Genomic DNA, 27149 nt, shown 5'->3' with positions numbered 1-27149 from the left:
TTTGAAAGAAATCTGTGGTCTGTAAGGTACCCTGTGTGCAGCCAATCCCAAGATACCACCACTACCCCATTCCATGAATCAATGTAATTCAATTACAAACCTAGACATTTCCAGGTTATGTTTTTGGGCCGCGCTATAGGCCCACTCACACATGTGGGGTGCCATTTGTATCAGTAAAAGTGTGAAAATGTAAAATGGAAGAACATTTATTAATATATACATATTGAGATTTGCTGCATTTTAGGTTTCCAATTGTAAGTGAGCATGAATGAAAACACATTTTTAAACACTTACAAAATCATCAGATAGTGTAGCTATCCGCAAATTGACAGTGGCATGAACAACACCTGTTCCTAAAGTAGGATTCTTGGGCACATTTCAAGAATGCATAACTTTCCTTCAGAGATCCATTTTTCATTCATTAGATATTATCTTGTGAATTGATTTATGGTTAAAACACAAAGAAAAATGATAATGAGCTGTAGCTCTTGGTATTGTGTGTTTGTGGACCACTGACAAATGCTATATTTCTCTGTGACTGGAAGGGTCCGATCCACATACCAGTATCTTGCTTTAGTGGAAAAACTTGAAGATGAAAACATTTCACCTATTTCTAGTTTTTCCTGCTTACTTTAACTATTAATTTGTTTTATTTAATATTTTATTGGGAAAGCCATGAGCAATTTGAAAAAATGTATATTTCCTAGATGTGCCCATTAGTTGCAAATCAGTGTCACCACAAACTGCCTGTACATAGAAATCAATAAAAATAGAAAATATTGACCACTACTTACAAAATTGAAAAACGAATGGGAAAAATGTTTTTTTTTAGACTGTTTCTGAAAGGTGGAAGGGAGAATGTTAGTGCTGCAAACCTTTTGATAATGTAATTTTAAAAAAACACCTGCTTTATGGTGAAACCCTTTGTTCCCAATTAAAAGCAAATAATAATTTCAGCATTTTGCCTCTTTACTTAGATCCTTAAGGTTGAAACCACACACCCTTCATACCTTTAGAATCCCCAACATGTGGGGCAAAAGTCCAAAGAATTGGCAACAATTAACTTTTGTGGAATAAAAACAATGAAGGATTAAAAACAACTGACCCTAAATATAAAAAATAAAATTCATCCACACCATGGGGTAAAATCCCAACACTCAAGAGGTTTACAAAAGTTAATGAAAAAAAGTTGGGACCGAATCGGTATTGCTTCTGTGTCACACCCCCACCCACCCTAATCAATGAAATTAGCATACCATACAGAACGCTGACTTTTTTGGTCTACCAGATGGAGGCAAGAGAGCAGTTGTATCCAACAGGGGAGTACAGATGCCAGAGACACATTGCTGGAAAGGGAATTGTTTCCCGTTTCCAGCGATATTTCTCTAAAAAGAATTCATGCCCTGGTATCTTAGTGAGCCCCCAGGCATGGGTAGACCACCCCAGAGCTTGAAAATAATGTTAGTGGCGTTCCTTTTATGGGTGACAATGCGGCCTCCTTCCATGGCAAGATTATCCCCTCCCCCAGGGAAATTATAATATGGCAGAAGTTCTGATTTTGGCTCAATTGTGCATGGAATTTTAATGGGGAACAACCTTTACAACGCAACTTTTACAACGCACTACACTTACAACGCAATTTTTACAACGCAACATCCACTACAACGCATTCCATTACATCGCATGACACTACAACGCATTTTTAAAAACTACCTTTACAACGCATTCTATTACATCGCATACTACCTTTACAACGCATACCATTACAACGCATAATATTACACTACACTATCCAACACTTACCCTACTGTTGCACCCCCTGGAGTTAGAATAGTAATTTTTACCCCTATACTATCCAACACTTACCCTACTGTTGCACCCCCTGGAGTAAGAATAGTAATTTTTACCCTTATACTATCCAACACTTACCCTACTGTTGCACCCCCTGGAGTTAGAATAGTAATTTTTACCCCTATACTATCCAACACTTACCCTACTGTTGCACCCCCTGGAGTTAGAATAGTAATTTTTACCCCTATACTATCCAACACTTACCCTACTGATGCACCCCCTGGAGTTAGAATAGTAATTTTTACCCCTATACTATCCAACACTTACCCTACTGTTGCACCCCCTGGAGTTAGAATAGTAATTTTTACCCATATACTATCCAACACTTACCCTACTGTTGCACCCCCTGGAGTAAGAATAGTAATTTTTACCCCTATACTATCCAACACTTACCCTACTGTTGCACCCCCTGGAGTAAGAATAGTAATTTTTACCCCTATACTATCCAACACTTACCTTACTGTTGCACCCCCTGGAGTTAGAATAGTAATTTTTACCCCTATACTATCCAACACTTACCCTACTGTTGCACCCCCTGGAGTTAGAATAGTAATTTTTACCCCTATACTATCCAACACTTACCCTACTGTTGCACCCCCTGGAGTAAGAATAGTAATTTTTACCCCTATACTATCCAACACTTACCCTACTGTTGCACCCCCTGGAGTAAGAATAGTAATTTTTACCCCTATACTATCCAACACTTACCTTACTGTTGCACCCCCTGGAGTTAGAATAGTAATTTATACCCCTATACTATCCAACACTTACCCTACTGTTGCACCCCCTGGAGTAAGAATAGTAATTTTTACCCCTATACTATCCAACACTTACCCTACTGTTGCACCCCCTGGAGTTAGAATAGTAATTTTTACCCCTATACTATCCAACACTTACCCTACTGTTGCACCCCCTGGAGTAAGAATAGTAATTTTTACCCCTATCCTATCCAACACTTACCCTACTGTTGCCCCCCCCTTGAGTAAGAATAGTAATTTTTACCCCTATACTATCCAACACTTACCTTACTGTTGCACCCCCTGGAGTTAGAATAGTAATTTTTACCCCTATACTATCCAACACTTACCCTACTGTTGCACCCCCTGGAGTTAGAATAGTAATTTTTACCCCTACACTATCCAACACTTACCCTACTGTTGCACCCCCTGGAGTAAGAATAGTAATTTTTACCCCTATACTATCCAACACTTACCCTACTGTTGCACCCCCTGGAGTAAGAATAGTAATTTTTACCCCTATACTATCCAACACTTACCTTACTGTTGCACCCCCTGGAGTTAGAATAGTAATTTTTACCCCTATACTATCCAACACTTACCCTACTGTTGCACCCCCTGGAGTTAGAATAGTAATTTTTACCCCTATACTATCCAACACTTACCCTACTGTTGCACCCCCTGGAGTAAGAATAGTAATTTTTACCCCTATACTATCCAACACTTACCCTACTGTTGCACCCCCTGGAGTAAGAATAGTAATTTTTACCCCTATACTATCCAACACTACCTTACTGTTGCACCCCCTGGAGTTAGAATGGTAATTTTTACCCCTATACTATCCAACACTTACCCTACTGTTGCACCCCCTGGAGTAAGAATAGTAATTGTTACCCCTATACTATCCAATACTTACCTTAAATGCAATGTAATATTATGCGTTGTAATGGTATGCGTTGTAAAGGTAGTATGCGATGTAATGGAATGCGTTGTAAAGGTAGTTTTTAAAAATGCGTTGTAGTGTCATGCGATGTAATGGAATGCGTTGTAGTGGAAGTTGCGTTGTAAAAATTGTGTTGTAAGTGCATGCGTTGTAAAAGTATGCGTTGTACATCCATTTTAATGCCTTCCAGGCACCATTTTGTTTGGGGATGGGGGATTAGACTTTTTTGCAGATGGGTGGATCCCTAGGTCAATACCTACAGCATAGTGCAATATGTCAGCCCAATTCAGTCACTGATCTATTGTGTCTTTCACATTTTCCTTCCACCCACCTTAACATACATTGGAGAGCAAGGGTACAAATCACTTCCACCACTGGTCATTCATGCTTTCACCCACCACATCATAGGACAACATGTTAACACACATCTCTCATTAACCTGTTGTGCCAGTCACATTTTTGTTCTGCCCTCTTCAGCACACATTGTGGAGCAAGGGGTGAGCCTACTTCAACCACTGGTGAGTTATAATTCTGCCTACCACAGCATAGGGTAATGTGTCATCCCGCTTTAAACATTGACCTGCTGTGTCATTCACACTTTCTTTCAGCACCCCCAGTGCACATCATCAGGTAAGGGGTCAAACTACTTCAACCACTGGACGGTTATGCTTCCACCCACCATAGCATAGGGCAATGTGTTAGCCCACTTCAGCCTTTGATCTGTTGTGTCAGTAGTAATGTTTTTTTTCGGATTTACTCAATCAGCTGGTTTGGCTTATTTCTTTGCATCACAGCCTGGATTCGGATAAGCCCTTTTTACTTTGTATTGATCCAGTTCTTTATTAGCACTACACACAAACACCAACAGACTCTCACACACACACATGTTTCTACTGCAGACATAGTATTTCAGGAGAAAAACTTTAAGCAGTTTACAGAGATGGATAACTGTTGTCCAGAACCTAACTCAGATAATGGAGAAAAGCTCTGAGGCAGGTTCTGAAACTGAGACAGCAACTGAGGGAGATGATCATGCAAATTCTGGAATTGATTTTAATTGGATGAATGCCATCCAATGCATCAAATGATGACCCATCTTTCAGCTGTTTTGAGGAACATACCCATGGTAGTTGTGATGTCTCTTCACAAGTACAATCTGAGACAGCACAAGTGAATGCTCTCCCTGTGCCTAGCAGCCACAAATTCCCCAATTCTCTGCCAATATTGAATGTAAAGTCAATACTGCATTTGTTCTTTTCATATTGATTACTTTCATCTCTTTCTGGATTATGACTTCCTTGAGGAAATTATGTACCAAACAAATTAACATGGCAAACAGTTTCTAGGCCATAAATGTAGACTTCCACTTCACTTGGGGAGTTGAAAACATTTCTCGGCTCTAAGCTTAACTTAGGGATAGTGCACAAACCAACAGTTCAGTCTTACTGATCGGTTTGACAACAACCAGCGTTTCACTAGTCTCAGCGGCTAGTTTTTTGATCTTGCAGAGTATGCTCCATTCCAGTGAAAATTATGCAGGATTGCTCTGAGGCCATCTAGAACATGACACGTTGTTAAAAATTCAGCCTGTCATGGAACATTTGTCTGCTAAGTTTCCAGAGATTTATGCTCCTGGAAAGAATATAGTGGAGGACGAGTCCTTGATCCTCTGAAAAGGGGGAGTGTTGGACTGGCAGTACATATCAAGCAAAAGAGCTTATTATGGCATCAAGACATACAATGTCTGAATGAGCCCTACTGGTTTTATACACAGCCTTAGAGATTGTACTGGTAAGGACTCCACTATAAATCATGCTGGTTGCCATTCTATGCTCGTATCTAGTGAGAATATTGTAGGGGAGCTTGTCCATTCACTCCTTCATGTATGTTATAACATTTATGTGGACAATGTTTATACAGGGGTCCAGCTGTTCAGTGAACTGTACAAAGCTGGCACTTTGGCATGCAGAACAATTTGAAGATACCGCAAAGGATGCCATCAGGAGCTCCATAAAGTCCAGAGAACTGCATTGCATCCAACTAACTGCTCACAGTAAAATTCCCAGACAAGTAGGAATTATATGTGCTCATCACAATCCATGCTGAGAGGGATTCCTTGGTTACGGTTTAGGGTCTGTTGGTAGAAGTTCAGAAGTCCAATTGAATACTTGCTTATAACAAAAGCGATGAGGTTCTTCAATCATATAATGTGAGTCATTAAATGTACACATGTTATAAGAAATCGGCTACCAATCTGATTCGGTTGGCAACATACAATGTGCATGGTGTTTACAGTCAGACCACCATAGGAAGGTCTTTCTTTGTCTTACAGTTGGACATAACTGAAAGTCGTATTGTCGTAGTGTCCCCAATGCCCATCTCAGACAGGCCTCTGTGTTCCAATTAGTTTCACTTTGTACCACACAAAAGTGAAGTTTTGGGAAATTGACTTATGTAGAGTTATGAGTCTGACAGCATGGTCCATTCAATGGCTGCGCATGGACACAAAGTCTGTTAGAAAGTGTCTCTTTTTTTGTAGCCATCCCCATTTTCTCCGGACTGATGCTGATGGTTTTTTATGTTGTGCTCTGGCGCACCATTCAAAATTGGTTAACACCTAATAACCAGATTTAACCTTCCTATAAAGTCATAGTTTATCATACCCAAAATACACCCACGGTATGACGAGATAAATGTCACCTACGAATACAGCAGTACTATACCATCTACTACTGTGACCAGGCAAACATAACTCCAGACCAGCAATGTTGTCTGGTAGCTAGAGTTTAAAAACTGCAGCTCTGCCTGTCAAAATAACTATATTGTACAACAGTATTAAATATAAATAAGCTGGGTCGGGCTAGAGACTGTTCAAGATAGCTGCTTAGAGCAGAGCTCTCTCTTCCCCATTCCAATATTACTGCAAAAGACCATTCTAATGCTCTTGTGGCACTCTCTGTGGAGTGGCCCTGCATGGCGTACACCTCATAGCACTTAAAATCGACCCTGCCAAGGTCCTGCACAATAATAGGGCGAGATGCGGCCTGTAACCAGTGGGCGCTCAGCTGCCTTTTGCTTATGGCATGCCTGGCTGCTGGTGGTAGAGTGGTCTTGCCCGCCCCAATTCAGAGGCAGAAGGTAAGTTTCTTGGTTCCCCTTACCACTCCCACAGACTTCTGATGGTGGGACTAGACAGGATAGGGGGCCTCCGAGAACGGCACACAGAGTTGTAGCCCTGCGTTGTTGAGGTGCTGCTTGGACCCTTTATCTGGGCCCTTCCAGAACAACTGTTTCACTATCGAGGTGCCCAAACTGGGGTGGCATGGTGAGCAAAAGAATGATGGATTTAACCCTGATCTCTTGACTGGGGGTGAATGGTTTGATTTGTTCTGCATTCCGTCCATCAGTTGTGTGTCTTTTGCTTTCTCACCCTAAGTGCGCCAGGTATGCCCAGACGTGGGTAATGGGCTCACTGTGCCACTGGAATCAAGCTATCCTGGCTGAAGAGGGGTGAAACCCCGAAACCGGTGTTCGGATGCTTGTTTCCGGTCCAGGGAGGATCTGGCTTGGCAGTTCGGGCGGGACTGTTCCCATGAGGCACAGGGTCAAGACTGATTTGCATATGGCCAGGTCTAAACTGGGGTGGCATGGTGAGCAAAAGAATGATGGATATAACCCAGATCTCTTGACTGGATGTGAATGGTTTGATTTGTTCTGCATTCCGTCCATCAATTGTGTGTCTTTTGCCTTCTTTACCACAGGCATCTCCCCAAGTGGGCCCTACATTGACTTTTGCAACCACTGGAGGAAAGACATGTGACAGTGTTATAGACACCTCCTAGTGGGACACATAATTTAAAGATTTTAGTGCCACTAGACCATTTCTTTATTGCTCCCACTCTGTTGATGATCAACTGTGTATAGGTCCTATATATTTCCAATGTTGGCCACAGTGGGGGTTGCACCTACCCCTTAGTGCCCATCTGCTGAGTTGTTGCTACTTGTCACATACCAGACTCTGTATCTATTCTTTGCTATGGGGAAGTCGAACACCAGCAAGACAACTTCCTTTTTGAAGAGAGGGGTAAAACTGGGTCCCGATCCAGGCCGGCTTCTCCCATACTCCGAGAGAGCCCGGTGACAGGGATAAAGATATAAAAGCAATCTTCTGGGAAACTAAATTCAATCTTGAAGACATAGATACTTAGATAGCCCACTTGAATGCACAAATGGATCTTGTGAAAGATAGATTGGACAAACAAGGCTGGATGCTTTCACATAGCTGACACTAGAATCTTAACCCTGGAAAATGAGAACCCCATAATTAAGGACATGATGCACTGATTAGTGCGAGATCTTGTGAAGGTAGTAGCCGAAAATGAGGACATAGAATTCAGATCCCACAGAAACAGCATTCGTATCCTTTGCCTCCCGAAGGCTAAAGCAAAGAGACTGAACCTATTGTTGAATCCCTGTTGGTTGAGCTCCTGGGCAGGTATATCTTCTCTGAGCTCCTAGTGGTTGGGAGAGAACACAAATCTTTGAATCCTCGCCTGCCGGTGGGAGACTGTCCCAGACCAATAATTGCCTGACTCTTGAACTACTTTGACCACAATGCTGCACTGGGTATGGCATGAGAGAAGGGCCTCTTGATCTCCAACATCTCCATCCATCCATTCGTTGAAGCAATCAAGTTCCTGCCAGCTAAAAACATTAGATAAGCTATGCTCTACCTGACTAATTTTTTGTACAACTATAGGACCAGGCACTTGTCTTTACCAACCCTAAAGAGGCCCTAAAGAGAAACTGAAGTTTGCAAAAATATGGACAAGCCACAACCAAGTGTCAAAAGTTACGCCCTGCTACGAACCATTGTTCAACTAGAAACGCAAGACTGAGCCCCCATTCGATGCTGCCATCAATGTCTCCACCTGAGTCCAACCTACGGTATGAACTATGTACCCTTACATACTATAGGCTGCTGTAGCCTCTTCTTCTGGTTAGGGTTGCTCCTATACCCTCCAGCAGTGGACTTTGTAATCTTTATATACCTCTGATGGTGACACTATGACATCATGATGTTGGTTTTTCCCGGCATATCAAACACTGTCATCCTTAATTGAACTGAGGTACAACTTACCACCAATGGAGCGGTTGGTAATAACCCCCCCCGAGCAACATGCTTAATATTTAATTTTTTTGATGTTTTTGGATTGCATGATTATATAATTACAGTTGAGGAATTCAGTGTGGGTGGGGGGAGTTGGGAATTGGAATGCTTTTGTTTTGTTTTTCTAATTTGACAGAGATAGCTGCACTACACTCTTTTTTATGGCAGTCTCTGGTTGGTATACACCAGCTCTGGCTGACCAAAAGCTGTAGAATTATATATGGGCAAGATTAATGGACTGACATTGAACATCTGAGTCCTAGACAACACAGAAAGAAATACATGGACATGCATAATATTAACCCTAAGGCAAAGCCTTTTTTTGGCTATTTGGGGTAGTTTGCGCTTAGGCCCCTGTAACTTTTTGACCACATAAGGTATCCACGCTAAATATGCGTCCTTTTCTTTCAAAATCATGGGGATTCTAAAGGTACCCAGGGTTTGTGGATTCCCTTGTAGGGGACCCAAAAATGAGCCAAAATACAGCTACATTTTTTTTTAAATGGGAAAACGGGCTACAGATAAAAGTGTCTGTTTGTTTCCCTGCAAATGGTATCAACAAAGGAATTGTGGTGCTGAAATCACCATCTTGTTAGCTTTCACAGACGAGCAGAATTTTGTCAGAAAACCAAAATCTTTTACAACAGTTTTGGCATTTTTCTGGGACGTAGCCTATTTTTGCTATTTTTTGTGCTTTCAACCTCCTTTCAATTAATGGTAGAAATGGGTATAAAAACAATAATGGATCCTGGAAAGCTATACATTTTTAAAAATTAGAAAACATTCTGAATTCAGCAAGGGGTCATTTGTGTAATTCCTCTAAGGTTTCTTTATAGAAACTAACAGTTAAATATATGAAAAATTGAAAATTAGTTGAAAAAAACCAGCCATTTGTGTCAACGTTTCCACCTATAACTTCTTCTAATTATGACAGCTGTTTGAACGCAATATACCGTTACATCCGCTGGACCTTTCTGGTTGTAGGGATATATAAGACTTGTAGGTTCACCAAGAACCCGACGAACCAATAACTGAGCAGCATCTTGCAATTATTTTTTATTATGTAACGGGTATAAAGCAATTAATTTGGGAAAATATATACATGGAAAAATCGGTATGAAAGACACCTATGTATTTCTGAAATTGGAGCAAAATATAGAGTTTAGAAACAGTAGATATTTGCACATTTCCAAAATTGTGAGTATCCATACTAGCATGAGAAATATAGGTCATTTTTCAAAATGACTTCTTTATTGCACATTGTCTTTCATTTGGAAGGCAGAAATTCATCAAAAGTCAATAGGTAATAACAGTTGCTCCACAATTCTGTGTTACCCTAAGTCTCACGATAAAAATGGTACCTCACTTGTGTGGGTAGGCCTAGTGCCCACGACAAAAAAAACAGCTCAAAACGCAACATGGACACACTTTATTTTTACAGTGAAAACTGGACCTTTTTTTTTGCAAAGTGCCTAGCTGTAGATTTTGAACCCTAGCGCTGCCGGCACCTAGGGAAACCTAGAAAACCAATACATTATTTAAAACTAGACATGCAGGGGAATACAGGATGGGGTGACATGACTGGATCTCACCAGGTTCTTTTACCCAGATTCCCTTGCAAACCTACAAATTTGCCAACAAAACCACATTTTCCTCACATTTCTGTGGTGAAAGTTCTGGAATCTACGTGGATCCACAAAATTCCAACAACCCTGTATTCCCAAAAGTCTTCCGAGAAAAATGGTACCTCACTTGTGTGGGTAGGCCTAGGGCCAGCAACAGGAAACGGCGCAAAACACAATGTGGACACACCACATTTTCACGGTGAAACAGACCCTTTTTTTGCAAAGTGCCTAGTTCTAGATTATTAACCCTAACTCTGCCAGCACCTAAGGAAAACTAGCAAACCTATACATTTTTGAAAACTAGACACCCAGGGGAAACCAGGATGGGGTGAGTTGAATGGCTCTCACCAGGTTCTGTTACCCAGAATCCCTTGCAAACCTAACTATTTCTCAAAAAAACACATTTTCCTCACATTTCTCTGTTGGAAATTTCTGGAATCTGCGTGGATCAACAAAATTCCACCCACCCGCATTCCCCAAAGTCTTCCAAGAAAAATGGTACCTCACTTGGGTGTGTAGGCCTAGTGCCTGCGAAAGGAAACGACCCAAAACGCAACGTGGACACACCACATTTTCACAGTGAAAATTGACCCTTTTTTTACAAAGTACCTAACTGTAGATTTTGAACCCTACCTCTGCCGGCACCTAGGGAACCTAGCAAACCTATACATTTTAGACAACTAGACACCCAGGGGAATCCAGGATGGAGTGACTTGACTGGCTCTCACCAGGTTCTGTTTCCCAGAATCCCTTGCAAATCTAAAAATTTGTTTATAAAAAGCACATTTTACTAACATTTCTGTGGTGGAAAGTTCTGGAATCTGTGTGGATCCACAGAATTCCACCCACCCTGAGTTTCTCAAAGTCTTCCAAGAAAAATGGTACCTCACTTGTGTGTGTAGGCCTAGTGCCCGCGACAGGAAAAGGCCCAAAACGCAAATTGGACACACCACATTTTCACAGTGAACACGGTCCCTTTTTTTGCAATGTCCTAGCTGTAGATTTTGAACCCTAGATCTACCGGCACCTAGGGAAAACTAGTAAACCTATACATTTTTGAAAACTAGACACCCAGGGGAATCCAGGATGGGGTGACTTGACTGGATCTCACCAGGTTCTGTAACCCAGAATCCCTTGCAAACCTAAAAATTTGTCAACAAAACCACATTTTCCTCACATTTCTGTAGTGGAAAGATCTGGTATCTGAGTGGATCCACAAATTCCACCCACCCTGTGTTCCCCAAAGTCTTCCGAGAAAAATGGTACCTCACTTGTGTGGGTAGGCCTAGGGCCCGGGACAGGAAACGGCCCAAAACGCAACATGGACACACCACATTTTCATAGTGAAAACGGACACTTTTCTTGCAAAGTGCCTAGCTCTAGATTTTTAACCCTAACTCTGCCAGCACCTATGGAACCTAGCAAACCTAAACATTTTTGAAAACTAGACACCCAGGGGAATCCAGGATGGGGTGACTTGACTGGCTTTCACCAGGTTATATACCCAGAATCCCTTGCAAACCTAAACATTTGTAAAAAAAACAGATTATCCTCACATTTCTGTGGTGGAACGTACTGGAATCTCTGTGGACCCTCAAAATTCCACCCACCCCATGTTCCCAAAAGTCTTCCGAGAAAAATGGTACCTCACTTGTGTGGGTAGGCCTAGGGTCCGCAACAGGAAACAGCCCAAAACACAACGTGGACATATTACATTTTCACAGTGAAAACAGATTCTTTTTTTGCAAAGTGTCTAGCTCTAGGTTTGTAACCCTAACTCTGCCAGCACCTAGGGAAACCTAGCAAACCTATACCTTTTTAAAAAGTAGACACCCAGGGGAATCCAGGATGGGGTGACTTGACTGACTCTCACCAGGTTCTGTCACCCAGAACCCCTTGCAAACCTAAAACTTTGACACAAAAAAGATTTGCTCATATTTCTGTGGTGGAAAGTTCTGGAATGTGCAAGGATCCACAAAATACCACCCACTCCGCGTTCCTCAAAGTCTTCCGAGAAAAATGGTTCCTCACTTGTGTGGGTAGGCCTAATGCCCGCTATAGGAAACGGCGCAAAAAGCAACGTGGACACACCACATTTTAACAGTGAAAATTTACCCTTTTTTTTGGAAAGTGCCTTGCTGTAGATTTTTAACCCTAACTCTGCCAGCACCTAGGGAAATCTAGCAAACCTATACACTTTTGAAAACTAGACACCCAGGGAAATCCAGGATGGGGTGACTTGAATGGATCTCACCAGGTTCTGCTACCCAGAATCCCTCGCAAACCTCACAATTTGTCCAAAAACACACATTTTCCTCACATTTCTGTGGTAGAAAGTTCTGGAATCTGTGTGGATCCACAAAATTCCACCCAACCCGCATTTCCCAAAGTCTTCCGAGAGAAATGGTACCTCACTTGTGTGGGTGGGTCAAGTTCCCACGACAGGCAAGGGCCTAAAACCTATTGAGGCAACTTCAAAATTACCTATCACAAAACAACCTGGTTTTGCAAGCGAGGTCCAATGAGTTTTTGGCCCCGGGCCCGGTGGCCATCTAGGGAAACCCACACAAGCCATACCTTGCTGGACTCCCATGGGTGTCTAGTTTTCAGAAATTTGTGGGTGTGGTAGGTTTCCCTAGGTGGCCGCCGAGCCCAGGGCCAAAACCTCATGGGACCACCCTTGCAAAACCAGGTTGGTTTGTGATAGTTAATTTTGATGTTGTCTCAATAGGTTTTGGGGCCTTGCCTGTTGCGGGTACTTGACCCACACACATGAGTGAGGTACCATTTTTATTGGGAGACCTGGAGGAGTGCTGTGTAGAAGGGAATTTGTGGATCCACACAGATTCCAGAACTTTCCCACACAGAAAATCGAGAACAAAGTGATTTTTTCAGCAACATTTGAGGTTTGCAGGGGATTCTGGGTAGGGAAATGTTGGGGGACCCATGCAAGCCATACCTTGCTGGACTCCCATGGGTGTCTAGTTTTCAGAAATTTGTGGGTTTGGTAGGTTTCCCTAGGTGGCCGCCGAGCCCAGGGCCAAAACCTCATGGGACCACCCTTGCAAAACCAGGTTGTTTTGTGATAGGTAATTTTGATGTTGTCTCAATAGGTTTTGGGCCCTTGCCTGTTGCGGGTACTTGACCCACACACATGAGTGAGGTACCATTTTTATTGGGAGACCTGGAGGAGTGCTGTGTAGAAGGGAATTTGTGGATCCACGCAGATTCCAGAACTTTCCCACACAGAAATTCGAGAACAAAGTGATTTTTTCAGCAAAATTTGAGGTTTGTAGGGGATTCTGGGTAGGGAAATGTTGGGGGACCCATGCATTACTGGACTCCCCCGGGTGTCTAGTTTTCAGAAATGTGTGGGTTTGGTAGTTTTCCAAGATGGCAACCTTGCCCGGGGCCAAAAACCCAGGTGACCCTCCTTGCAAAACCAGGTTGTTTTGTGAAAGGTCATTTTGATGGCTCCTCAATACGTTATGGGCCCTTGCCTGTCGTGGGTACTTGACCCACCCACGTGAGTGAGGTATTATTTTTCTCTGGAGACCTGGGGGAATGCTGGGTGGTAGGAAATTTGTGGATCCATGTAGATTCCAGAACTTTCCCACACAGAAATGTGAGAAATAAGTGATTTTTTCAACAAAATTTGAGGTTTGCAGGTCATTCTGGGTAGTAAAACGTTGGGGGACCCACGCAAGCCATACCTCCCGGGCCTACCCTAGGTCTCTAGTTTTCAGAAATGTGTGGGTTTGGTAGGTTTCTCTAGATGGCTGCCAACTCTGGACCAATTCCCAGCCCCCAGCCTCCCTCAGTCGCTCTGTATCATGCACCACGTGCTATAGAGGCTTTTGTGTTTCCATGGCGACAGCAGAGCACACTTCCTTCCAGCTTTGAACCCCTCAACGGTCCGCCTGAAAAAAGTAGTTGAGATAAAAGCACATTCCATACCGAATACATGCTGTGTGTCCGTGACTATAGGTTACAATGACTGATTTCAATGTTTTGGCCAATTGGAGCTGTCTCCCCTTGTAACGACAAGATGGCAATGCCTGCAGCCAATGGGCGCTAGCTTTGTGTGAGCAAATCAGAAAGACCCCGGCTCTAGTGTTCAACTGAAGACCAAAAAAGATAAAAACACCGGCAAACTGAATTGGGCAGGCAGTGAGTGATGCACCTTACAGGAAATGACACTGGGGATTTGAAAGTTTTAGAATTAGCAGATGAAAAGGAGACGGTGTTGTTACCGCAGCTCGGAGTCGAAGCCATTATGAAATTGTTTCGGAGCTAAGTTCGAGTCTCCTGTAGAAAACAGGTGAGGCGGGAGAAACATGGGAAGCAGGCGAACCAGACCATAGTTCTTCACTATCTACAGACCTATATTTGCCACATAAGAAAGTTCAAGCTGCACTCCTTCAATGTAGTAAATGCACTTGTGTTATTGAGTAGGTACGAGGGAGAGCAAAAGGGGGTAGGGGAACCCACACCTGTGCCTGACTCGCATTTAGGGATTGCGTGCTGTGTATTTCTGTAAGGAAGAGAAGAATCAAAACATTTGGAAAAGGCATGCAAGCTAGTCACTGAGCGATCATGCCTTGGAAGAATCCCCACGAGCCCTGAAGCATTTGATCCTGAAGTTTTATTTAAATAGAAGCACACTAAGTTAATAATTTTCGATATACACCATAAGATGTGACTCATTTATATGTTAATTGTCCCATATTCATTGAAGTTAGTACGGACTCTCCCACTTCACAATGCGACCACGTTGGCAGGGTAAATTTACTACCATTTTAAAGGTCAGCATGCGCAGCTCTAAATTACTCTGTGTGATGTGATCAATGCGTACCCTCTGGTAAATAAGTGCCGTAGATAGTTGTATGGCACGCCAACAGCATTTCCCCTCCTGGCCATGCCCAATTGCTTCATTAAAATGAATGTTGGCCTGATTTTGCTGAGTATTGGCGTCTTGTTTTATGTTTGACACATGAAAATGATAATAACCTGTTTTTACTAGGGCGAAGCGGAACTCCATGAAATTCAACAGAGTTTTGATGGAACTCCACGGAATTCTGCATAGTGCAACTCTGCACGTTCGGCCCACCCCTACTTATTATTAATATGCTGTCATTTCCAAATGAGAACAGGTAGCCAGTTCATGTTTGGGGTCTTTGGAATCGTAATGAAAAATGCTAACTTATTTAAGTCAGATTTTAAATTATAATTTTGAAAATTTCGCTTTTAGAAAGTTAGTATTTTCCTGCCTTAGCCATTTAGGGTCACATGTATGAAACAATTTTGCATTTGCAAACAGTGTGAATCACATAATCCGGACACTTGTGAATGCAAAATAGCATTTCAAGATGTATGAAAGGCAATGTAGTCGCAATTTTAAGTAACCGTAAAAATTGTGATTCCCTGAAATTGCGTCTACAAATAGAGATTTGAAATTGCGATTTCCTTAGCATATGGTGCCAAGCTTTTTCTAAATTCAGACTGTGCATTTAGGAACTGCTATTACAATCAACTTTAAGTTTATGGCAACCATGTGCAAAATTTGAAAAATGCTCAAAAATGCATTTTTCTGTGTGCTATGTAGCGCATACATGCCCCTAGGTCATATGTCCAATTTACATGTGCACATTTCTTTTTTTGGGGGGTGCTTCAGGGGTGCCTTAGGCCCCCGGGCACCCTTGGCTTTTCATTCGCTAATTTGCGATTACCAATTAGGTAATCTTAAATAAGCTAATGCAAAACCATTCCCACCATAGGCCCTTAGGAACTAATGGAGTAGTATTACCTAATAGCTATTACCTATTTAGCGGATCACTATTTGGTAATTTTAAGGATTCACTAAATCTTTGGCAATTCCTTACATACATAGGGGGAGATTTACAAGCCCATTGCGCCACTTTGGCATCACTTTTAACATGGGAAAAGTGATGCAAAAATGGCGCAAGGGGCTTGTAAATGTGCCCCATAGCATTTTGCATTTACCAAAAAGCAGTTTGGTAAAAAACGCTATTCGGTAATCGCAGAATGCTTTTTTGATACATGTGGCCCTAAGTACCTGTAGCCTGTCTATGGGTCCCATGACTGGGTGTAGCTGATAGTTGAGCTTTGTGTTTTCCTCCTAGACATACACACCCAATAGAGAGATTAGGTGTGCCTGGATGGGCCATCACTAGCAGAATGGAAGGGTGGAGCTGAGGACAACCTTACTTAAACTTGAATAGACTGTGTCCTGTCTCCACACAAAGGGCTGCATAATTGCTGTAGTTAGCCAGGAGCCAGGACAGGGAAGGCAGGATGCCCATGACTTCGAAGGGAAGACTCTAGAAGCTTCTCCCCCACTTCAAATGCATAACTGGGTATTAATACTGGACCTCAGACACCAACTTTTCAGTACACTTCTGTACCTGTGGAAACTCTGCCAGGAAGAATGGATGCTGTGCTGCTGAAAGGACTGTCACTCTACCGGACTGCTGCTCTGAAGGACTGTTGCCCTGCTGTGCTGACCTGCTGCCTGTTGACCCCTTGTCGGGGTTAGAAGGATTGTACCAACATCTGTTGAACCCAGGACCCCAAAGGGACTCCAAGGGCTATTTGGCTTGCCCTCTAACTTGAGCCTCAGGTACAGAAGGCTCCAACAACCTTGAGCCCAGCACCTGAACTCTGCCATCTGTCAGTCTACCCTGCCAAGTTGTGCCAACCCAGTCCTAGACCCTTGGAAGTTGCCCTAAAGTGCTCTGTCAGGCTCTGTGGATCTAGTGGAACTGATGCATCTCCTTTCTGAGCAGCGCAACCCTGAGCAGAGAAAACTCCATTTCCAGTTCTGCATGGATCAGAACCATTGTAAAGACCTCCATCACTGCTCACTGACTCATTGGAACCGCCACTGAGTGGCAAATCCTTGGTGCGGGCCCTAACATCCCTTGTCACTTGCAGCCTCGACGATGACGCATGACCTTGGACCGCACCGACCAATCACTTCGGCTGTACAACACATCTTCGACACGGACCCTCGCAGAGCTTCAGAAACCATGATTTGAGATACTCTTGTACATTGGGCCTAACTGAGTCCCTGTAGCTGGCCACCACTCCATGGCGGTCAGCCTGAACTTGTGACTTTGTCCTGGTAAGGCACAACTAGATATCCACTGGCGCTTTGTTGCATTATTTTTACTAAAATCTTTAAAGTTGAATAACTCCGGTTCCAATGATTGGATTTATGTCATTTTGGTCTTTTTTTATTTACAAAAAATGACTCCATTTTCAGAAGCGGTCCGTGGACGGAGTTCCTTGGGAGGAAAGGCGGGGCAGGGGAGGGGCAGGGTGGGGGGTACTAAACACCGGAATATGGATAATTGGAGGTAAGTAAACAATTAAATAAATAAAATGAATTTCGTAGCGCGCGCTACATCGCATTTTGTGATGCAGCGCGTGCTACGAAATTCGTTTTATTTATTTAATTGTTTACTTACCTCCAATTATCCATATTCCAGTGTTTAGTACCCCCCACCCTGCCCCTCCCCCGCCCCGCCTTTCCGCCCCACGGAACTCTCTCCACGGACCGCGGCTGTACATTTTTCTAAACTGGTGTGGTATCCTTTGGTGGTGTGTTCGCACTGTGTGACTGCTTGAAGTGTTGCACAAACATTTTGCACATTGCCTCTGAGTTAAGTCTAACTGCTCTGTGCAAAACTACCCGAGGGTCAAGCAAAAGTTAATTTAGAGTTTGCTTGTGAAATCACCCTGAGAATAATTGTGGTTGCTGCTTGAGAACGGTGTCACCACCCTCAACAATAGCCCCGTTTTTAACAGGCGGGTGACTTCAACTTGAAACTATGCCCAGGTTCTGACATTAACATTGCTACATGGGTGGATCTTGTTGCTAAGGGATGCCATGGTGATGAGGCCCATTCAAGCAATGGACAGTATACACAATATATATGGAGGGTAAAATATGGGGGGGATGTAAACTCTAACTATTTCCCAGTACATGATAAGCATTCCTGCATTGATTTCTAGGTCTCCTGTGCGAAAGTTATCCCATGGATCACTAAGATTAGACAGCTGCCCTGCACCCTGGCTGACCATGTCCTCATAGTTTGTGTGCTAGCCCTCCCAGAAGACAACCACAGTTACCAATATGGTGCTTCCCTAAGGGGACCCTGTATGATATGGTCTTCATAAAAGACCTTCACGAGGATATCACTGAATTGTTAGAGATACACAGCTTCTGTCCCCTTTTTTACAACAGTATGGGACACTTTTAAGGTTCACAATACGTTAATTCAAATTAGGAAAATATGTTGGAGTTTTAAAATCAACACAGACACAGCTGACCTGCATAGAAAATGAAATTATGCAACTGGAGAAATGCCTCAACTCATGACCCAAGTGTAAGCAAAAGAATACAATTTCTACAAATCATATAATTGAATTATAAAGTGTAATACAGTGATAAGGCTGTAAGCACTGACCTGATACTGAATATCAGTTCTGCTCCCTCTGATCTAATGTCATCCGGAGATGTCAGAACAAACTAGCTACAAAAAAAACAACAATTATGGATTATTGCAATACCTTGTGCAAGAGGAAGGACTTTGGAATACTGAGCCTAAGCTAGAGAGCTTTTTTTAGAACAATGTCAGTAGGAAATGAACAGACATGGGTTTGCCTGACTGTGTGCAGAATAAATAATAAAAAGTGAATAAGACATTCATTTTTAACAAGATGGTGTAGAGTCTTAGTTAGCAAAAGCCAAGAAAATGCACAATAATGGGTCATAACAAAGTGTTTGAAAGGCAATAGCACCATGTCAGTGTATACATGAGAATTCAAATGTGGATCCATATTCTGCATTTTATTAGTAATACAAACAAAATATACAAACTCCCCCTCTGATTATTTCACTGTCACTGATTTCAGTTATTTCTGGTGATTTTAATCTCCCAGTGTCTTTTCTTGCAGGTTTTCTTCACTGCCTTTGACCACTTGCCTCCTCAATTCAGTCTCTAGACTCTTGTTTATTCACTTGTAACTACTGCTGAGGCTTTTTAACTTTCAGGCGAGTGTGCACTGTGATCATCATCTTGACTCACTGTATATTACTTCTTTTCCCTGGGAATTCTTGAGACTCAAAATTTCATCTGGAGCTTTTCATGAGCTGGATGAGAGACTAAGTGTTGCTTCTGTTTTTGACTTCACAACAGTTTTTTCTCTCTGATTCTCAAATTGAAACTGGATACTAGTACACTCACCAGGCTCTTCTCTCCACCAGCATCAACTTCGCCAGTCTCAGGGTTCACTTCTTCAACTTCTTCTCCCTCTGGATCCACACTGCAAACTTGAGCTTAAATCTGTGAATCTGCAGTTGCTGTCACTGCTTCCTCACCTGCTGTCTTCACTCTTCTCATGTGAACCCTGTGGGTCCACTTTGGGATTCTGGCACAGTTTACAACAGTGTTAATCACAAACTTGACTTGAGGTGAGCCTTGGTTCAAGGGAACTCTTGCACATATGCTTCTTAACCAAGATCCAGTTTAGAAGATATTGTGGACAGCACTTGGTTCTTTTGCCATTGCTGTTGCCAAATTTACCTGATGAAAGACAGATTTCATCACATCAGCCAGATGTTTTCAGTAATCTAATATGATGTCACAAGTTATTGACACAAGTGTTCCTGAAGGGATATAGGCAATCCTTTTAGCTCTGCTCATAAAAACATCATGGGGCAAAAGACCAGTGTTTTTCTGAAGTACTTCTAACACTCCTTACACGGGGAAGAGCAGCAAGCCACTTGAGATTTGTGGAGGCACATACTTTGGTGAGCTTACTTTTGATAGTGTCATTCAGTTTTTTTCTACTATTCCAGATGATTAAGGACAATATCAAGAGTGAAGCCTCTACTCCTTCTGAAGAGCAGTACATAGTAATTTCAGAATCTCATTTTTAAAATGAGTTCCACAAATTGTCTTAATAGGTTGGAAGACCAAATCTCAGGACTAACCAGAGTTTGGCAACTGTCATACTGGCATATCTTCGGGTTGGACAAGCTTTCACCCATTTTCAGAATAAGCAGACAACTAAAAATGTTTACTTGAGCCCATTACAAATGGACATTACTAAAAGTATGTGTGAAGTCTAATAAACTGGCCTTCTAATTTAGCTATGTGCAAGGAAGTACCCAGGAAAGGTACAATAACCCCCACTTTGATCTAAACTTCTGATGCCTTCGGGTGAGCAAATCTAGTAAGTCCTACCCACCCTAGATGAGGTCCCTTCATTCCACCTTCCATCTATCTATCTCTTTATCCTTTATGTCTTTAATGAATCCATCCATCTATCCATCTTTTCATGCTTCCGTACATCCTTCCATTACCATTCTGTCTATCCATTCTTTCATCATTACACTCTTCCATCCATCCTTTTAGTCTTCCACTTCCTGCCATTCATCCTTCCTTTTTCCATATGTTCATTCTTTCTTTTTCATCCATCATTTCATGCCCTTTTTAACAATTGACCCATCCATTCAGACTACCATTCATCCAGCCTTTCACCATGCAAATGTAGTTTTATACTTCCATCAATCAGTCGATTCACATATGAATCTATCTTTTCTTGCTTTTTTCCCTTCCTTCCTGCTCTTGTCACACTTTCTTTTTTTTCTTCTAATGTTTCCTTTGTTTCAATCCACATTCCATCCCTCTCTCTGTCTCACACTCATTAGCGTAGACAGTGCATCATGCATAGATGTTGATTGAGTAAAATGCCAGGAGTAGGTAGTGGAAGTGGCAACAAACTCCTTGATTTCACCTCTCATGACTTCATAGGAAGTGACCTCAAATGACCTTTGACCTCACATGAAGTTATGTCACATTATGGTTGACAATGTTGATGTTACCGGAATTGACACCACTTAACTTCAAAAACACACATCATAAAAGCAATACAAATTAAATAAAGATGATAGACATTAAAACAGAAAAAACTCTACTTAAATTACCACCCATAGAGTGCTGCCATAGCATGGGCAATGTGCAAATCTAATAGAAGTAGTGCAAAGCAATCGTTGACCAGCAGTACTGCTCTCACATTTCCAACCTCAAATGGGCTTGCACAACCATTATCTGCTCAGGATAAGTTATTATAGCATCGCGTGCCAAACTGCAGTCACATAATAGTATGTGTGCAGGATTAGTATGAAAGAATGAGTTTGATATAAAGACCTTATTTTCTTCCATAGGTCTTGAGAAAAACATAAATTGACTTCATTATTCCAAAAGGAAAAGATAAAATTAATGTTATTCCTGTCAGAATTATTCAATTTTTTCTTATAATACATCGACACAGTATTAAATGAAGTGGCTATCGTTTGAATATACATTTCTAAATCAGATATATTTGCCATTGGAAAATTGTTGGGAAATGAGTCGAGTATTGAGTTACATAATAATTAGTATTTAAAAATATAGGGTGAAAGCAGGATAAACGTTTGTTTCAGTTCTTCCAACGATTAAAATGTATTATTATGATACATATCTTTTAAATAAAAATACCTGCATTTATCCAAGATTGCCAAAATTGTATGTTTCAATTAGGTTTTATAACTGTATTATACCATAAGGACATGTTCAGGGTGTGAGAGATAAATGTTTGAAAGAGAGAATCTAAGTCCTACTATAATAATTTTGTACATTTCAGTAATGCCGATCGATGAGACAATTTTAATTCTATTAATATTATCCATAAACAAAAAAAAGAAGATAGAAAAGAGAAAGAAAAAATATAGTTTAATAGATTAAAGAGCAGCTCCAGACAAAGATGATAGAGGAAAAAGGACAAACATAAAAAACACAACACAGAAACATAAATAGTATTTTAGAATCACTCACAAGCATGTGAAAGATTGACCCGCCTATACAAAGCCCTAATGAAGAATTTCAGTAAATAGGCTTAAAATAATACTACTCAAATGTAATAATTAAGTAGAAGTGTCACTCGTTTCCATGGATAGCGGAGAATGATGATCTAAAAAAGCACAAAGATCCTCAGGGATTTGAAAAGATTTTGAGATACCATCCTTCCAAATTCTCATAAAAGATGGATCAAAAAGACGATATTTAAAGGCACAGCTTCTCAGTCAAGGTCTAAGATCGGAGAATTATCTATGAGTTTTACCAGTCCCTTGGCGAAGTCCTGATATATAAAAAAAATATTTCTATTAACCATCAAAGTTGGAATCTCTCTTGCAGCTTGTCAGATCAGTACTAGATGATGGTGACGTAGGACTTTAAAAAACACGATGCAGTTTAATATTGCTTGGGTTGCGATAAGAAAGAATTTTATATGCTTTATCAATTTTTAAATTTTTCTGGGAATTTTAACTTTACAAGACCAGGTAATAAAGTTTCCAAGTAAAGCCTACAGTCACTACCTTCAACACCCTCTGGTAAATTAAAGATGCACAAATTATACTGCCTATTACAGTTTTCTAATTCAAGTAATAGAGTATTCAAAGGCTCAATTTTTGCAGTGAGAGGCAACATACTGTCAATTTTTGCTTTTTTATCCTGGATATTTATAGAATTGCCGGAGACTTTCATTGAAAAACTAGCCATGTCCTTGTGAATATTTTTTGTTTCCAAAACAATGCTGTCTGTATTAGAGTGTACTGCTTGTAATTCTTCCAATAAAGTATCTAAAGAAGGCTCATTAGTATCCACAATTTTTGACTTTACTGGTGGAGGAGAAATTGTTTTCTCACACTGCAGTGGTGGCAATGTGGCGGTTCTATTGTGTGGGTTCTTGTGGCGATGCGCTGGATCCGAGTGCGATGCGTCGGGTCTCTTAACGCAACAGCGTTTATGAAAGAATTATGCTTTATTCAGCAGATGAAGCATCAGTTCCACTGGGGTAGGCACCTGGATCTACTCCCAATGGACCAGGCATGTGAGCAGGAGGTGAGACTTTGATATCTCTGAGTCTCAGAAGAGAAGTAGAGCCAGAATGCCCTTGCAGACCACTCTGGGTTCAAGCAAGATTCCAGTTCTTCTTCAGAAGGGGCAGAGGGTAGCAGGCAGCAGGGCAGCACAGTAGAAAACCAGTTCCTCCAGAGCTGCAGACAAACAGAGTGTCAGTCTATGTAGCAGCACAGCAGTTCTTTCTGGAAGAGTTTCTTTACAGGTCCAAAAGTGTTTGATTTGTTGGGGTCAGAGACCCAGTACTTATACCCAGTTGTGCTTTTGAAGTGGATGTGACTTCAAAGAGAGGTTCTGAAATGCACAGAGGTCGTCCCTACACAGCCCTTTCTCCAAACTCCGTACAGGAGGGTAAACAACCCTTTTTGTGGGGATAGGACATTGCCCATTCAGGTGTGTCAGCTGCTCCTTCCAATCCTGCCCAGGATGAGCCATCAGGATGCAGATGGGCACTCAGTCACACCTACCCTTCCTTTGTGTGTGGCTGTCTAGAGGGAATGCACAAAGTCTAGCTGTCACCCACCCCAGATGTGTATTGGAGACAGGCTGCAGCCACACAGAGCGTTGGAGGGTTTATCATTACCATTTCAATTATATTGAACATGACAGAGCTACTCCTTCTCAATCAGGAATTACAGTGTAAAAGTGTAATAAGAAATTCCCACTGTTATTCAATGAGAGGGGTAGGCCTCAAAGTAGTGAAACACATATTTAGGTGCTTTTCAATACCAGGACATGCAAAACTAACTAAAGTACTTGTCCTACTTTTTGAATACACTGCACCCTGCTCTTTGGCTGTCCAGGACCTACCTCAGGGGTGACAAATGTATTAAAAAGGAGAGTTTGAGCCTGACAAGCTGTTTAACTTGCCAGGTCGACATAGCAGTTTCAAAACTGCCCACACAGGCTCTGCAATGGGAGGACTGAGACATGTTTAAAGGAGATCACCCTAAGGCTGTAAGGTCTAACGTGTGTCCAAGCCAGCTAAAAATGGGGAGAGCTACCCAACCTCTAGGGAGGTCTCATCACTAAGGCAGAAGAACCTAGAAAGACCATCAGCATGGGCCTGGTCCATCCCAGGTCTGTGTCTCACCCTAATGTCCATTTCCTGGACGGTGATGGACCACCTTCACAATTTTGATTTCTCACTTCCATTTGCATTAACTACCTGAGAGGCCTGTGGTCTGTCTGAATCACAAAGTGAGTCCCAAACAGGTATGGTCTCAACTTCAGTGCCCACACAACATCAAAAACTTCCCTTTCAATAGCACTTCACCTCTGTTCCCTGGGAAGTTACCTCCTAGATATGAAGCCTACAGGTTGCCCTAAGCCCTCTTTATTAAGTTGTAAAATTACTGTTCATATGCCATGCTCTGAGGCATCTGTTAGAACAATAAGATCCCTGGAAAAGTCAGGAGCATTGATCACAGGAGCTGTGTACATGGCCTGCTTCAAAGAGTTAAATGCTTTTTAGCATGCATTTGTTGAACTCACTTTCTTGGGCTGCTCTTCCGAAGTCAGCTTTGTCAGGGGGGCAGCAATGGTGTCATATAACTTGACAAACCTCCTATAATACCCTATGAGGCCTAAGAAGACTCACACCTCAGTCTGGGTTATAGGGGACTCACAGACCATGATAGTCTCTTTTTGGCCTGGATGGGCTCCACGTTAACCTTGCCCACCAGGTGTCCTAAGTACACCACAGACCCCTGCCCTATCTGGCACTTACTGGCCTTGATAGTCTGTCTGCCTTTTGGAAGGCCTGAATCATTTCCTACAGGCGAAAACAGTGGTCCTTCCAGCTGCTACATGAATGCTGCAATGTCATCCAAGTAAGCCACACTGAAGGCCTCCATTCCAGACAAAACCTTGTTCACCTGACTGTGGAAGGTGTCAGTAGCATTATTGAGTCCAAAGGGCATCACTCTAAACTGATAGTAGCCTTCTGGAGTGGAGAAGGCTGACCTCTCCTTGGCTCCTTGATGTATGTAAATTAATGGAAAAATGAAAACTGAGAAACCATATCGGAGGAAATCAAGTCAAAGAAATCAATTTTAAGGAAAGACAATTTCTAAGGAAACACAAATAAATCAAAATTAAAGGAAACATTTTACACTAAAGATAATTCTAAGGAAAAGTCGAAAGTTACAATACACTTTGGTGGAGTTTAAGACTAGCGGGGGGCGGAGTGCGCAGAGTTTTCCCACTTCGCGCTCCGCTTGGTGGACAGTTTAGCAAAAACTCTGGTTGCGCCGGGTGGCTGAGTTTACCGGCACCCACCTATTCACGAGTCTATTTATTCTATTGAATTAAATTGGTTTGCAGGTCACACTGTGTTGCCCATTTCCCTCTTTGTGTGGACTACCCCCGTTTCAGACTATTTGTTTCGCATGTTGCACTTTACGCATGATTCCGAATCTTTCAGTAGAATTTTGTTTCCCTTAGCTTTGTGTGCTCTGCTAATGGATTTCAGTTAAGAAGCTGGGCATTTATTCACCCCCTAGTAATGAGCTGTTAAATGTGTGACCAGCAGTCGAGGCCCATGTGGGGTGTTGGAGCACTCCCTGGCTTCTGTACCCAACTGCCTGACACCTTCCTGCTTGTGGTCCCGGGTTTTATATACCCACTCCCCCTGTAAAACCAATGGGGAAACTTTGCATGACCCATCTGTTCCTCTGATTAGGAAAGTGGTGGCGGTGGATGGATTCCTGCACCCCTGGTAATTGCCCTTGTTAAACTAATTGTAGAGTGTGAATAATATCTCAAGGTATTTAGCGTTCCTATCTAGGCAAAGCTTTATACTAGAAACACTATTGTGTTCCCGCTGAGAATTGCTGGTACTATCCCTCTGTAGTGGACAGTACTTGTCCGTTTAGAGCACATGTTATGTGTGACTGACGATGTGTTACCCCTGCCCACATATCTGCCTGTAGTGCTGTCTGTCTCTGCTTGCACCACAGGAAAGCTAGACCCGTTTGCTAATGCTTCTTTCCAGTGTCACTTTGAGGTTACGGACCGGTGCCCGTGTCACTTGTGAAACCCTTAACACGTGCACGCTGCAGTGGCTTCAAGCTCAATATAAACAAGAAATATTGCATTACATGTTGTTACATGCTGCTTTACTTAAAACTGATTTGCAACGAGTTGCCAGCATTATATAGCAGTTCTGTGCTGTTTTGAGGTGTGCTCTAATTTTTGTGAAACGTTGGCACTATCTGAACTGTAACCGTGAGTACTGGCAGCAGCGGTATGCTAATATCACTGTTGTTTTATTTATTAGTGGAATCTAAATGTAAGGAGGTGTGTTTCTTTTGAATTCGAACAAAATTCTGTGAAGCAAGGAGTGTCACTGTCAACTCATTAACACTGGCGCACTGGAGCGCGCGCTGATGATTAATTAAATATTTCCATTGCATTATTTTTTTTTATTTATTACCAGAAATATCAATAGTGAAACAGCTTTTCTCCTGCTTTACAATCAAATAAGCTATATAATACTACCCATGACACTCTTGTTGTGCCCTTGTTGTGCCAAATGTTACACAAACAGGAAACGGATAGTTTTCCAAGAACAATGCAGCTGCAGCCAATATATCCGTGGAAGCATGTAAAAGAGTATAACACACAAAGCGTGTAAAAGAGTATAACACACAAAGCGTGTAAAAGAGTATAACACACAAAGCGTGTAAAAGAGTATAACACACAAAACCTCCGTAGCATCGCCTGATATGCTAAACTTGCATTTTACATACCTTAAGTTACACTTAGCCCTATGTGAAGTGTGAGTGGCAGTCTGTGGTAAATAAAGGAGGTAAAAAAACAAATAAACAC

The sequence above is a fragment of the Triturus cristatus genome, chromosome 6 (assembly GCF_964204655.1).
Source record: "Triturus cristatus chromosome 6, aTriCri1.1, whole genome shotgun sequence".
NCBI lineage: Eukaryota > Metazoa > Chordata > Amphibia > Caudata > Salamandridae > Triturus > Triturus cristatus.
This window is presented reverse-complemented; position numbering follows the sequence as displayed.